Consider the following 16,306-nt stretch of genomic DNA (forward strand, 5'->3'; position numbering starts at 1 on the left):
AAAGAAAGCAAGAAAAAAGAAATAAAAATCCTTACTTTTTAAGCCACTCTTAATTGACTATTACCTGAGGCCAAATACCTCCTGATTGCTATAGGCTAGACACAGAGTCACCAGAGCCTACTCAGTGGTATATGACTCAGACATACATTTAATTTTGGAGGAGAACTCGAGTTTTGAAAACATGCATTTGTGGTACGGTACATATGTTCCCGCATTTCTAATCAGGTTTATAACTTACGGGGTCTGAGGTACATTAAAATGGTACCTAGGAGTTGTGCTGTTAAAGCTCTATTTCAAGCTGGGTGTGGTGGCTCATGCCTGTAATCCCAGCATTTTGGGAGGCTGAAGTGGGCAGACCACCTGAGGTCAAGAGATCGAGACCAGCCTGGCCAACATGGCAAGACCTTGTCTTTACTAAAAATATAAAAAATTAGCTGGGCGAGGTGGTGACGCATGCCTGTAATACCAACTACTTGGGAGGCTGAGGAAGGAGAATCGTTTGAACCCAGGAGGCAGAGGTTGCCATGGGCCAAGATTGCACCACTGCACTCCAGCTTGGGCAACAGAGTAAGACTCTGTCTCAAAAAACAAACAAAACCCAATTTCAATTTTGATGTGAACTAGCACTTGTCACTCGTCCAAGCTCCCAGCTACTCCCCTGCAGGGTCAGCAGGAATGAAATGGCTGGAGCATCCCAAACATTGCAGGCTCCATGTTGTTTCAGCCCTCCGTGTTTTCCAAGCCTAAGATGTTCCTTTCTTTGACTGTCTCTCAAAACGCAACATACATTTTAAATTCCACGTCAAGAAAGTCTTCCCTGACCCAATAAACAAACACTCGCGCCTCCACTTTAATTCTATACTTTATACCACCATTATCACCTCTATCAAACAATATTGGAATTGATTTCACTACGGCCATCTCCCCTACTGTGAACAGCAAAGGGTTTCAAGCTACAAGGCAGCTCTGTCTTTCTTTTGTGTGACTCCGAATAAACCACGTTACTTCTGAGTCTCAATTTCTTCTTCTGTAAGGTAAACCTAGATATTATCCCATCTCTCTCAGACTAGATGAGGCTTAACTAAGATAATATATGTGAAAGCATTTTTATCAATTATAAAGTACTGACAAATTTTAGTTTGAATAGATGGGATTTTTTTAAAGGTATTTAATGGACCACACAATTTAGGAAGATGATGTGATCTCCCCATTCTATCCAGGCTGCTCTAGTGAAGACTCTCAGTGGGCAGTGACCTCAGAAATACTTAAACCCACAGATCTATTCTGTTCTTATCTTCACCCTTCAGCAGCACTTGACACAGATGGTCTTGCCTTCTTCCTGGAAACACTTCCTTCCCTGGGTTTTCACCCCAGCAGCACTCCCTTTTCATTATCACTACTTCCTGCCACTTCGAAATCTGGAAGGCCTTAAAGCTATCTGAAAACCAGACTTGGGTATCAAATTGACTGAATGTTTTAAAAGTACCTTAATTTTCGGGCCGGGTGTGGTGGTTCATGTCTGTAATCCTAGCACTTTAGGAGGCCAAGGCAGGTAGATCACAAAGTCAGGAGTTCGAGACCAGCCTGACCAACATGGTGAAACCCTATATCTACTAAAAATACAAAAATTAGCCAGGCATGGTGATGTACACCTGTAATCCCAGATACTCAGGAGGCTGAGGCAAGAGAATCACTTGAATTTGGGAGGCGGAGGTTGCAGTGAGCCAAGATAGCACCACCTCGCTGCAGCCCAGGCAACAGAGCAAGATTCCACCTCAAAAAAAAGTATCTTAATTTTGGCCAGGCACGGTGGCTCACACCAGTAATCCCAGCACTTTCATAGGTCAAAGTGGGTGGATCACCTGAGGTCAGAAGTTCAAGACCAGCTTGGTCAGCATGGCGAAAATCGTCTCTACTAATAATGAAAAATTAGACAGGCATGCTGGCAGGTGCCTGTAATCCCAGCAACTTGGGAGGCTGAAACAGGAAAATCACTGGAACCTGGGAGGCAGAGGTTGCAGTGAGCTGAGATCGCCCCACTGCACTCCAGTCTGGGCGACAGAGCGAGACTCCATCTCGAAAAGGAAGCATCTTAATTTTAATGCATCCAAGCTGAACTGATCTCCTCTGCCCCAAGCCTGATTCTCATCTCAGTTAATAGCGATGTGGTCCTTCTGGGAGCTCAGGACAAAAATCTCAGACTCATACTCAACTCCTCTTGTTCTTCCCATCCAACCCACCAAAAAAATTTAATACCAAAATATATTCAGACTTCAGCTCCTTTTCACTATCTCTATGTTACTTTTACCCTGTTACCAGTCAACACCACCTCTCATTGGGATAACTGAAACAGCTTCCTAAATGGTTTCCCGTTTCTGCCCCTGCCCACCCCTTTCACCCGGTCTCAACCCACCAGCCAGAGTAATCCTGTTACAGCAGGGCATTCATCCTTTAAAATCCTTCAACAACATCCCACCTCCCTCAGTATAAAATCCCAAATCTTGCCAGGCAGGGTGGCTCACGCCTGTAATCCCAACACTTTGGGAGGCTGAGGCAGGTGGATCACCAGGTCAGGAGTTCGAGACCAGCCTGGCCAACATGGCAAAACCCCGTTTCTCTTAAAACTACAAAAATTAGCCGGTCATGGTGGCAGACACCTGTAATCTCAGCTGCTTGGGAGGCTCAAGCAGGAGAATCACTTGAACCCAGGAGGCGGAAGTTGCAGTGAGCTGAGATTAGGCCACCTCACTCCAGCCTGAGCGACAAGAGCAAAACTCTGTCTCAAAAAAAAAGAGAAAACAAAGGAAATCCCAAGTCTTTACCGTGGCCTTCAAGGTGACTTGGCACCTTCCCACGGTGTTCCTCTTTCCTCTCTAACTGCTGTCTCCACTGCTCACTCCACTCCAGCCACTGCACCCTCCTTGTTTTCTCTGAATACATCAGACGCTTGTCGCTTCCCCTAGCTGCATGCTCTTCTCTCCAGCATCACGTCGTCCGTTCCTTCACTTCCTTCCAATCCATCCTCACGTCACCTTCTCCACAAGGTCATCCCCTGCCGTCCAACAGAGGTGTGCGATCCCTCCCTTCTCCCCTCTATCCCCCCTTTATCCTTCTCAACAGTATTCCTAGTTGCCCCCTAGTTGCCCACTCTAAGAGTGCAGGGACTTCGATTAATTTTGTTCACTTCCGTGTCCTCAATGGTTAAAACAATCCCTGGCACACAGAAGGTACTAAATAAATATTACTTAAAATAATAAATGAGGGAAAAAAATGAATCTAGTAGGCTTCCCAGATTCATGAAAAACATACTTCTAAATGCCTGTATCTTTAACAATAATGGGAGGAACTCATCAAAGTTCTTACAGACAGACGAAATTGAAAAATCAGCAAATTGGAGCCACAAAGAAGAAATCACAGTAAATTTAGGAACACAAACAAGTGCTAAAAGAAACTTGTAGCAAATAAATGAGTAGTCACGGTACTCACAATACAACTAAACACGCAGGTCATCACCTCCTTGACTTCATACGAAGGTCTACGCTAAATAAATGCTTTTGATTTACTTATGAGATGCTTAGCATGCATTGTATTATGTTTAGAAGGCACCGCTGAATATTTAGGTTTTCTTTCTGCATAAGTTTATTGTGAACGCCATGGGAGATTGTTCTAGGTTCAGTAACTCAAACTGATCCAAGTCAACCAGCAGTTTTAAATAACCAAGACTAAAATTTGACATCTATAGTAAAGTTTTTACTATATTTGTATTTGGTTATTACTTCACACATTAACATGTAGACATTTGTTAATGAATGTGTTATGTTAAACTGTGATTACAAAGTATTATATCAGTAGTTGCTATATTAATGATATATAATCTGCTAATTAAAACGAATGCTTTCAACAAACAGAAACTTTGGACACATATTTTTAAAAAATCTTTTAGGATCAGGCGCAATGGCTCATACCTATCCCAAAAGGTACTGTGATTCCAGCACTTTGAGAGGCCGAGGCAGGTAGATCATGAGGTCAGGAGATCAAGACCATTCTGGCCAACATGTTGAAACCCTGTCTCTACTAAAAATAGAAAAATTAGCTGGGCGTGGTGGTGCACGCCTGCAGTCCCAGCTACTCAGGAGGGTGAGGCAGGAGAATCTCTGTGAGACGGAGGTTGCAGTGAGCCAAGATCACGCCACTGCACTCCATCCTGGCAAGAGAGAGACTCCATCTAAAAAAAAAAAAAAAAATCTTTTTCTATTTTAATATTGATTAATTCCATATTTTCATTATTAACATTATCATATCTAGGCAAATATCTGCTAGTAAATTACAAATGAGAAGTAATACCTTATCATTCCTATCTGAAACTTCCTAAAGGTAAAATGAATATAATCTTCCTTGCTAAATAATCACTCAGAAGGCAATGCATATTGCTATATTACAGACCTAGAAAATGAAAATCCATGACTTGAGACTTCATTTCAAAATGAAACGCTATTCTTCTAAGTGCTATTTATATTAACTATAAGTTTTTTATTTAACTGAAGACCGTTCTATAAAATTAGTATTAGAAAATGTGCTATAGTTATTGATTTCCTCATCAAGAAACCACTGAGCCATCACTTTATATTTTAGCTGAAAAGTGAATAAACACAAGTTTTTAAACCGTATCTAAATCATTGATAGCATTGAAAATAGAGAATTTCAGTAAGCCAATTACAGAAAGTCACTGTTATCTCAACCTACAGATATTTCTCTAAGAAAATGGAAGAGCCACATACTCTAAGGTGAAGCCATGACCTTCAGAAATATACTTATGCAGGCTGGGCGCAGTGGCTCATGCCTGTAATCCCGGCACTTTGGGAGGCCGAGGCAGAACGATCACCTGAGGTCAGGAGTTCAAGACCAGCCTGACCAGTATGGTGAAACCGTGTGTCTACTAAAAATACAAAAATTAACCAGGCATGGTGGCGGGCGCCTGTAGTCCCAGCTACTGAGATGGAGGTTGCAGTGAGCTGAGATGATGCCACTGCACTCCAGCCTTCTAACTGTCCAGCCTGGGTGACAGAGTGAGACTCTGTCTCAAAAAAAAAAAAAAAAGAAACATGCATAGTACGATGTAATAAATGCTTGTTGAAGCAAATTAATCTGCACTTAGTTGGATATAATAATTGAATTGAATATAGTTTTAGAGAAAAACATTTAAACAGATACAAACTTCTGTCCAAATTGACTTTGATATTTCAGTGAATATTTGGTTAATGTGGCTTGAAACTTGTAAGGCAGACAACAAAGAAAGTTAGAAGTATTAAAACATCACTAAGTAATTGTGAAAGTGAGTAACAGTACTTTTTTTGAGACGGAGTTTCGCTCTTGTTACCCAGGCTGGAGTGCAATGGCCCGATCTTGGCTCACCGCAACCTCCGCCTCCTGGGTTCAGGCAATTCTCCTGCCTCAGCCTCCTGAGTAGCTGGGATTACAAGCACGCGCCACCATGCCCAGCTAATTTTTTGTATTTTTAGTAGAGACGGGGTTTCACCATGTTGACCAGGATGGTCTCGATCTCTTGACCTCGTGATCCACCCGCCTCGGCCTCCCAAAGTGCTGGGATTACAGGCGTGAGCCACCGCGCCCGGCAAGTACTTTTTATTGTATGTTTACAGATGCCTAACCCTCTGCTTTTTCTTACCTCTATGCTTTTTAAAAATATATTACTTACAACAACCCTATGAGGTAAGTGTTAGGATATACACATTGCAAATGAGGAAATTAGGACCCATGAAAATCAAGTAACTTGGTGAAGGTATCATAGTTAGTAACTGCCTAGGCTGTGATCTGAACTCAGGTCTGTTTCACTCCAAAGTGTTTCTAAATCTCTGATCCCAACTCTGGGTGGCCATTATAACAAATCCAAACATACTTCAGACATTTGCAGGTAAAACCCTTGTCAGGAAATAATACTGTATTTTCCACCTCCAAAAAAAATTCCAGCAAACTTTTATTGAGAACGTTTAAGGAAATCTGAAATTTCCACACAGCACACTTAGACGAGGGTATACTTTACAAAAAATTTAAAGTATGTTAAGTTTATCATGCTGGTAATTCCATTGTTCAACGATGTAAAACAATCTTTACAAGAGAGGATGTACCTTATTTATAGAGGCAAGCTACAAGTCATAGAATCTCAAAGTTAAAAGACTTTTCAAATCTTTTAAGTTATTTAACTTAACCTTCATTTTATCGTAATAAACTGAAGCCCAGGAAGCTTAAGTAGCTTATTTATGTTTACACAACTAGAAAGAAGCAAGCTGTAATGTTACTTTGCTACTTATAACAGGATAAAAATACTTCCAATTCCCAATTAATTTATTTGACCAGACCACAGAAAGAAAGCTCTCAGTTTCCATGACAAACAGTTACTAAACAAGGATTGTAAATACCATATCAAAATTAACTTTTTATATTACCAACAGTAGTTATGTGAATTTTTAACTACTTTCTCATAGAGATGAACAAAAATTAATTGTAAGACTTAAAAGAAAGAATGTAAGACTCTTAGGACCACTGTAAAAAGTTCATGTGCGCCATAAAGATTAAACGAATGCACGGGCTGTGTTTTTAAAGTCAAGGTTTTCATTCTGAGAGAACTTACTGTATTTTATATCGATTCCCAGTCATTAGACATTTATTTTGGGCCATTTTTAGATTTTGTTTACTAAAATGAAGTGTGAAAATGAAGAAAAATAATAGTAATGCAAACCACCTAAGTTCTGCAAACACAGAACTTAGAAATATCAACCACGATATTTAAGAAGCCAATCAATCACAAATAAAGTATGACATTGGCCTATTAGATGCGTCATGATTACAAAATTTCCTTCGTGACCATCATCCACATTCATTATGTGTGCTAATGTTAAAGAGCACATGGTAAAATTAATAAAATTCCATCAGAAGTACCCAAATTATCATCCCAAAGAAAAACGGATCTACAGAACACAGTTTCAAACAAGGAAATCCAAAGTCATAAATCACTCTGATCACACAGCCGCTCAAAATAACTAGTCGAATCTCTGGGTGTAAGCCCCCGACAGAAAATGAACTCCTCGTAGAGTATTTAAAAAGCAACATACCTTCTTCAAGGTGGAGAATTCCCAGCGATCAAATTGTAATCCATATAGAAAAGGTATCATCAAAAATGCCACTGCTAACTTTTAAGTAACTCCAGATAAAGAAGTGTAATGACTTTCCATCCAGGAATGATTTGACCTTGTCTTGGTACTTCCATCTTGTTGGCTGATAGAAAGATGAAGTGAGGACAACTCAGAATGAAGAAGGTCAGTGCCAGGAAGTACTCTAGCAAATCATGATGTTTTCTAGATGCTAACAATAGTAATTACACCTATACAATTGAAATTAATTAAAGTTAGCTCCCAAGCCATTCTGCCTACTCACTGTCTAAAAGAAAGTAACTGTTGCATTAATATATTTCAGTCTCTGATATGAAAACTCAAAACTACTTAGTTCTAGTGCTTGAACCATTTCTAGGTACAAGTCTTCAATAGTAACTACTACTATACAGAATCAAAACTTGAAAAAGTTAAAAGACAATGTTTGGGCATTTCCTCACGTTATTAGCAGTGCTTGCGGTGTGATGTTTCATTTGTCTTGTCAAAAGTGAGTAAGTCAAAGGGTGTGAAGAAAGCCTCTAGCACTTCGGAATGTACCAGAGAACAAAGTGGAGAAGGTGATAAACTATCTCGGCATTAAAAATGATCTCACAAAACATACCTGAAGATAATAACCTTTAGGTTATTCTGAAAGTAGAATTCAAAAAGTCTGTTCTGCATATTCCCAATATTTAGGTATCACCTCAGATAGACCATATCCACTTTCAACAAACCCCCCACCTCAGTCTCCAAAATTCCTTTTCTTTTCTTTTTTTTGAGACGGATCCTGGCTCTGTCACCCAGGATGGAGTGCAATGGTGCCGTCCTGGCTCACTGCAACATCCGTCTCCTGGGTTCAAGCGATTCTCCTGCCTCAGCCTCCGAAGAGCTGGGATTATAGGTAGGTACCACTACGCCCGGCTAATTTTTGTATTTTAGTAGAGACGCACGGGGTTTCACCATGTTGGCCCAGGCTGGTCCCGAACTCAGGACCTCAAGCGATCCACCCCTCTCGGCCTCCCAAAGTGCTGGGATTACAGGCATGAGCCACTGCGCCCGGCCTCCAAAATGCTTTTTCTACAAACCAAATGACAGTATGGGATAAACAACTCCTTATCAAGTGGGTAAGCGCTGGAAGAGATTGTACCTAAAGTGGCAATGTTTGCTAGGTGTGGAGTGTTCCCCTCATTCCAGCATGACCCAACCTAGAAACACTCCGAAGTTAAGCTACTTAGGAAACAAAGTTAGGGCGTCTCCTGTAGCCTGTAAACACTGAGTGGATCGCGCTGCCTCTTCACCCGGCTGAAGCAGTAACAGCCATCCCTCTTTGGGGCGGGCGTGGCCGTTAGAAACAAAAGGTTAAAACACAAAAGGCGGGGCGGAAGGCTGGGTCAGAGGAGCTTCTGGGGCTCACGTTCCGCTTTCTATTGAAACACACTGAAATGGGGTTGGGGATGGGGGTGATGGAAAGTGAGAGGTGAGGCAGGATCCCAAGGATAGCCTGGGTTATTCCGGGTGGGTCGTGAAACTGCAAAGGCGGACTGGATGGCTCTAAGCAGTGGTCCAGGCCCCATCCCCTCCATCCCTGCATCTCTGACAGTCTGGAACCTGTGGCTTCCTCCACCCCATTTCAGCCCCAAAGAAAACTTTCCAAACCCTTATCTGCTTGTTGTAAACCCCTCCTTGACGGGCAACACGAGGGTCCAACCCCCTCCAACCCAAACCTTCCTTCCTTCCATTGTTGCTGCGTTTTTATATGGTGCGTGGTATCTACGGAGCGCTCTGCAGACAGCTAAGTTATACAAACGACCCCCACAACCATATTGCTTCCTTTTGCATGACCAAAGTCAGGGCTGGGGTGGGAGCGAGGCTGGACTTGCCCCCATCAATTTCTGCGTATTCATCCCTACAGGAGCGCAGCTGGAAGAAAGCGAGGCAATACCCCCGCACCCCACCCTGCGGATACCCTCCTCCCCATCCCCCCGGCCCCTCCTATGAAGAAGCACAAGAGATAGATGCCTGCTTGGCTTCTGCCTATGAAAAGTAAACAAATGAAACAATCTACGCGAGTTCTTTAAAGAACAAAAGAGAAGGGAACGGGGAAAGGAGGTAAAATTTACCAGCCAGCCAAACTTTGCGGCTGAGCGAGTCCTCTGCCCTCCGAAGGGCGGGGAGCCGGGTGAGTCGAGGGGAGAGAGGTAAACAAGACAACAGCCCTCACTCACCTTCTTCCCCACTTCGTCGTACTTTTAAGAGACCTTTCCCCCGCTGCAGTCTGCGAGGCGCTGGGACACTTTTTCCTGGCCTGACAGCAGAGAAAGTCGCGGCGGCAAAGTTGTGAGAGATACCCCGGCGCCCGGGGGAGAGGGGAGGAAAGAGAGTTCATCAGAATTCCCCCTTTTGTTCCAAGTCCCGGAGCAGACAAAGAGGCGGCGAGCGGCGGCAGGTTTCTCCCTCTCACCCCTTCTTCCTCTCTCCCTCCCCTCCCTCCCAGCCCCCTCCCTCTCCCCGCATCTCCCGCCCGGCTCGGGAACCTCCGAGGCGAGCTGGGGCTGCTCGGTCCCCAGTTCTTCGCAACTCTACCCGGACCGTCTCCACCCACTGCCCGGCTGGAAACTTTCCCCGGAGACGCCAGCCCTGGCCCCTCCGCAGCGCGCACAAGTCGCGGTGGTGGGCAGGGGATCTCCAAAATCACTGTTTCCCGGAGATGCACCTCTTTGTTTGCACTTTCCCTGCCAATCAATGTGAACCACCATTCACTTGGGCATCGAGTTTCCGTCCGTCTCTCCTCATCCCAAAAGACAAATTCCAAAGGGGTAGGGGTCAACCCCAGAGAAAGGCGCTTACACAATCAGAGGTGGGGCGCAGGCTAGGCTCCTCATCCTCCTTCCTCCTCTCGGACGCACCCTCCTCCATCCAACACAGAACCACTCACAGGGGCTTGAAGTGTTAGGAAACTCTCCTCTCCCGCCCTTCCCCACCTACCCCCACCCACGCTGTCCCTCTGGAGAGTCCTCCAAGGGGCAGGACAAAAGCCGGCTCGGGGGTTCGGCCAGGGCCTCCACCCACCCCTCGGGGCTACCTGTTGCTGCAGGCGCAGTGCAACTCGCAACTCGGTCCAGGGGCTCCGAGGAAGGATTCCCAGCTCCAGCATCGCGCCCACCTTCGCAGGCCTCGAACTCTCCCTCATCTCAAACTGCGATGGCAAGGCCATCTAGATCGCCGCGCTCCCTCTGACCCTAGAGCCAAGCGCGGCTCACTCGTCCTCTTCCCTACACCACACACTCCTGCTCACCCCCAGAGATATGGCTCGGGGTCTCAGGCCGCCTCCCCATCCTCTAACCCCTGCTGAGACACGTCCCAGACTAGCATCCCCTCTTTCCTTCCCCTCCCCCACGCCTTGTAGGGGACAAATCAGGTGTCTCGGACCAGGAACAGCTCCCGACCCTTACCCAGGTCCTTTCCAGCCATCCTCCACATCCAGAATGGGGACCCCATCCTCATGGTCCTCCACCCCTCCACCCTGATCCCAACTTCGGGCCACAGCATTGGCTCCCTGCGTGACTCAGAGCGTCACTCGTTTTCCTTCTAGATCCACTAGAATTGAAGAAAAAGAAAGCAGGGAGCTGGGGGAAATGGGAGAGTGTGGGGGCCCGCATTGGGAAGCAATTTCTAGGGCAAAAGAAAATTCCAACACGAACACCCACCCTTCAGTTGGTAATTAGCCCATTGCGCACCTTTGCCTCCACCCTCTTTCCTTTCTCCGCATCCCAGCTTGGGATCTTGGCGGGTTGGCGAAGTTTGGGGGTGGAGGGGTGGGAGGAAGCTTGGGGACTTGGGTGCCGCGTCCCAGGCTGGCCTACGGGGGGAGGGGCATGGAGGGGAGGGTCCCGGTGGGTCCGGAATGTCGCGGCGGTAGGTCCCGGTACCCTCCCGGCGACTCCGGGCCAAGGTCTCTCCTCCGGAGCAGAACAAAGACGCCGCGAGGAGCGCTTCTGTCCTCGCCTCCCCGCCCCGCGCTTCCCTCGCACGAGCCCACGCCGCTCTCGGAAACTTTACAACCAACTTCCCCTAGAGTTCGTGCGCGCCGCGAGGGGGCCCGAAGGAGAAACCGGGACCGTCGCATCCCGGGACCAGAGATGCCCTCTTCCCCGTCCCCTCCTGGACACGGAGCACCACCTCTGGCGCCGCCCGTCCCAGCCCCCGAGCCGGGCGACCCGCGGTGCCAGGGCGAGCGGAGCACGCGCTTCCCCGGCTCCTTCGGAGAAAGAGTTTCTCCAGTCTGGACGCGTGCAGTGCTGGGCACGGGTCGGAGGACAGAGATGGCCGAGAGATAAAGCAGCGGCTCCGGCCGCTAAGTGAGGCCGAGCGCGCAGGAAGAGCACGGGTGGGAGCCGCGCCCGTCGGGCCGGGTTCCTGCGCGTCCCGCTCCGCCCTCGGATCGCAGCGAGCCGCGGCGAGGCAGGACTCTGGAGCCGCCCGGGCGGGCCTCCTGGAGCCGCGGCCCCTCACCTGCCCCGAGCCCCGACACCTGCGCCGTCTCCTCGCGGAGCCCGGGGTCTCTCGGGCAGCCAGTCGCCTACTGGAAGCTCAGGATCCTCATCTTAGGCGAGGACTCCTGAACGCACCACAGCCAACCACAGAGAGAAAACAGCCCCCACCCACTCCTGTCTGGCACATTTTCCTCTTTGTTTAATTATGTTGACTTCCAGAATTCTCTTTTTAGAAGTCTACCCTCCCCCAGACAAAACCTTTCCTTCTGTTACCCTCAGGCATCTGTATGGAAAATAATGGAAAGTCAGTACTTCGAGACGAATCCATTCTGCTGCCTCTGGAAAATGCTCCGGGTTATACGGTGAATCAACCAAGATAGAGTTTTTGACTTCGAAATAACACCCAATACTCCATCAGATCTATTAACATGTTTACTGCTTGTTTTCTCTTTTTTTCAGAGAACGAAGAGTAGGGGTCATTTGCTAGGTGCAAAAGTCAACACGGCCTCACGAAGGCTTTCTTCCTGCCGCCTTTCTTTATGAAATATTGCTCTCAAAGCTGTTTGAAGTATCTCCCTTTCCCAACCTGCTTCTGAACAAAGTGATTTCTTCCTAGAATCTTGGTCGTCAACCCGTCAGAGTCCCCCATCTCTGTAATAAAGGCCGCCCCTCCTGGGAGGATGTACGAGCTGTTCACTACTGCCTTTTAAAAGCATGCCGTCTTTTCTCAGATGCCACCACAACTTTAATATCATTTTAAACAGTTAATTAACATCATCTAAGCTCAAAGATGGGTACTGCAGAGCAGATGGGCTTAGAAAGACACGTATCTCTTCTGCACTAACAGGGTTGGGGCTCTACCCTTACGTCATGGGCTTCCTACTGGCAGGCCAGTGGCATCTTACTCTGCTCTCTTTGCTTCCCCATTCAAGGGCTTCCTCTGGCTGCCAGACCCCACTTTGCCTTTGCGGAGGGGCAGGCCGGAGGAGCCAGGCAGTTAATTCCCCTCAGAGCAGCCTTCAACTAATCAAAGATAGGTGTTGAGGCCCTGTGCGGTGGCTCACACCTGTAATACCAACACTTTGGGAGGCCGAGGAGGGTGGATCATTTGAGGTCAGGAGTTTGAGACCAGCCTGGCCAACATGATGAAACCCTGCCTCTACTAAAAATACAAAAAATTAGCTGGGTGTGGTGGCAGGCGCCTGTAATCCCAGCTACACAGGAGGCTGAGGCAGGAGAATGGCTTGAACCTGGGAGGCAGAGGTTGCAGTGAGCCTAGGCAACAGAGTGACACTCCATCTCAAAAAAAAAAAAAAGCAGATGTTGGTATAAAAATACTCCAGCTTCCCCCCTGAGCTTAGGACTACAGTCAATCCTACTGGAGTCTCCCAAATGTTCTCGACTTTGAGTTTCAGTTCACACAGCAGTAACCTTCCCTTTAAGGAACACTGTTACCTGCCTGTCATCCTTCCTTCCTTCCTTTCTTCCTTCCCTCCCATTTTCCCTATTTATTTTCTTACTCTCTTCCCCACCAAAGCTTTCTAGGATCACACCCCAAATAGATTACAATAGTTGCCCTCAAATCTTACCCTTTGGGTCAATTTCTGGGGAAACACAACCTAAGAAACCTTTTAGATATGTTCTTTCTAAAGGGAGGACTCTGTTCTATTTGTAGAATGAAGTTACAAGATCCAATTTTCTGTAAAAAAAAAAAAATTATTTCAGTAATGAGAAATGTTTTGAGTTATCTAGTTCATTTTCTATGTAATAGTTTAAAATTAGGTATCTTATTGAAGGAAGATATTAAGTAGCAATAGGGAAAATCATGTCATACGTGAAAGTTTTGCACATCGAGCCATTATATAAACATTATATAAGGCTAATGCTGGCAATCAGCAATGCAACAGGAAAACGTTAGAATCACACTTTTGAAAAATTAGTTAGAGATAACGTAGCTTTTGATTGAATCCCCAATGAGAGCGAACGGGGATGATAAACATTTCCCATACTGTATGACCCGTGAGAGATCTCACAGTGTCTTTCTGCAAATTTCTTAGAGCATTAATTGGCCAACTACTCACTGCAACATTTTGTTTTTTTTTTTGAGACAGTCTCTTGGTCTGTTGCCCATGCTGAAGTGCAGTGGCATGATTTCGGCTCACTGCAACCTCCGCCTCCCGGGTTCAAACAATTCTCCTACCTCAGCCTTCTGAGTAGCTGGGATTACAGGTGTGCACCACCATGTCCAGCTAATTTTTGTATTTTAAGTAGAGACGGGGTTTCCCCATGTTGGCCAGGCTGCTGTCCAACTCCTGACCTCAGGTGATCCATCTGCCTTGGCTTCCCAAAGTGCTGGGAATCCAGGCATGAGCCACTGCACCCAGTTGCAACATTTTTTTGTATGTGTGAAATGATATATTAAATCTTCTCTTATGAAGGATTATGAATAGCCACCATTATGAATAAGTCATCAAGCATTCACATAATTATAGGCACCTAATGCTGTTCCTAGCTCTAGAATTTTCTTTCTTAGATTGCTTTCACCTCTGTTTTTCTGAAGTTATCACTGTAGTAGTAATTAGTGCTATTCAGCAAATTTTTCTTATTCTCTGTCTGGCTACATGGTAGAATGCAGTTCCCTGCCTTCCCTGACTCAGATGTGGCCACATGATTTGGTCTGGCCAGTGAAATGTGAGCAGAAACTGTGTGTGTCTCTCCAGGTGGGAGCTTTAAGATTTTGGTGTATGATTTTGACATGCTCCTTTTCCATCTGCTACAGCGCTGGATAGGGATGCTGATTTAGCCTGGGTACCAAACAGTACGCACCATTTTGTTCACACTAAATGACCAGCCCTCGGTGGTCATTTAGTGTGAACAAAAAACCCCGAAATTTTCAGACAGGCTCAGTAGCTCATGCCTGAAATCCCAGCACTTTGGGAGGCCGAGGTGGGAGAATCACGAGGTCAGGAGTTTGAGACCAGCCTGGCAAACATGGTAAAACCTCATCTCCATTAAAAATACAAAAAAATTAGCCGTTTGTGGTGGCAGTCACCTGTAATCCAAGCTACTGAGGAGGCTGAGGCAGGAGAATCGCTTGAACTTGGAAGCTGTAGGTTGTAGGGAGCTGAGATCGTGCCACTGCACTCCAGCCGGTCAACAGAATGAGACTCCATCTCAAAAAAAAAAGAAAAGAAAAGAAAAGAAAATTTCTTATCACAAACCACTGAAATTTTAGGGTTGTGTGTAATCACAGCCTAACGTGGTTGATTCTTATTTGTTCAGACACTCTCAGTCATTTACCTTTGCCAAGTCACATGTATGGTTTCCTTACAGGTTTTAGATCTTGGAAAGTTTACTCAGAAGCCCACATGAACTTCCCACAGTATTCTCGAGCAGGACTTCAAGTTTAATGATACTGTGCAGGGTAAATTGTTTTCTTTATGAAATATTAGTTTATCTTATTAAAAAGGACTGCCACTGGATCACCTGAAGTCAAGAGTTTGAGACCAGCCTGACCAACAAGGTGAAACTCAATCTCTACTAAAAATACAAAAATTAGCCAGGCATAGTGGCAGATGCCTGTAATCCCAGCCACTCAGGAGGCTGAGGCAGGAGAATCACTTGAACCCAGGAGGCAGAGGTTGCAGTGGGCCGAGATTGGGCCATTGTACTCCAGCCTGGGTGACAGAGCAAGACTCCATCTCAAAAGAAAAAAAAAAAGACCACCGACCAATTAATAAGAAAGTAGTGAGGTTGGGCACAGTGGCTCATGCCTATAATCCCAGCACTGTGGGAGGCTGAGGTAGGCAGATCACAAGGTCAGGAGTTCAAGATTAGCCTGACCAACATAATGAAACCCTATCTCTACTAAAAATACAAAAAATATTGAAACCCTGTCTCTACTAAAAATACAAAAATTAGCCGGGTGGGGTGGTGCATGCCTGTAGTACCAACTACTCAGGAGGCTGAGGTAGGAGAATCCCTTGAACCTGGGAAGTGGAGGTCGCAGTGAGCCCAGACCATGCCATTACACAAGAAAGAAAGAAGTAGGATTCTTCATACTCTGATATGTTTCATTTTTGTATCTGTCCACAGAGATAATCAGCTCTCCTCAATCTTAATGGTTGGTTTACCAATTTTCAGGGCTTTTTGAAGAACACTGAGAACTCAGCAAGTCTTTATCCTGCTTTGTTTTAAGCTGCATTTTTTTAGACAAATCTGGTTTTTACTTACTAAAACTGAAGTAATTATGTACTTCATAGGGTTGTTATGAGGATTAAATGAGATGCTTAACTGAAGTGCTTAATCTAGGAGCTACATAGTAACAGCTACCATTCAATTTCAAACACTCCATGGCTTGCCAGACAATCTTCCTGCAGTCAGAAACCTTTACTGAGGACAGCTGCCTGTTCTGAAATGTTTTTCATTTTCTCGGTTCCGAGCAATGATCACTTTATTGCAAAAATGTTTCTAACAGTAATGAACAGTCTGTCTCTTTTCTTTCCCAAAAGGTATCTGGAAGATTGAAATCCTGTTGTTTTTCTAAGCCCTACTGATTGTTGGTTTTCCTTGTACACTTGTTGTTTTTGCTATATTATTCTAATTATTTTCATTTCTTTTTTTTTTTTTTTTTTTTTTTTTTTTTTT

The 16,306-nt window shown here is 45.4% G+C and overlaps 1 long non-coding RNA gene across 1 annotated transcript in view; it reads right to left on the bottom strand.

Moving 5' to 3' along the window:
* The window catches only part of LOC108314941, a 248,071-nt gene extending 238,454 nt beyond the window's left edge, over window positions 1-9,617 (bottom strand). Inside the window, exons 1-2 of the long non-coding RNA XR_001829742.2 lie at window positions 9,392-9,617; window positions 7,131-7,293 (exon numbers count right to left, since the gene is read on the bottom strand). This is a non-coding gene — a long non-coding RNA (uncharacterized LOC108314941). The remainder of the gene's footprint in view (window positions 1-7,130; window positions 7,294-9,391) is intronic.
* Between the last annotated feature and the right edge of the window lie 6,689 nt (window positions 9,618-16,306).

This window comes from Cebus imitator, unplaced genomic scaffold (assembly GCF_001604975.1).
Source record: "Cebus imitator isolate Cc_AM_T3 unplaced genomic scaffold, Cebus_imitator-1.0 Scaffold165, whole genome shotgun sequence".
Lineage (NCBI taxonomy): Eukaryota > Metazoa > Chordata > Mammalia > Primates > Cebidae > Cebus > Cebus imitator.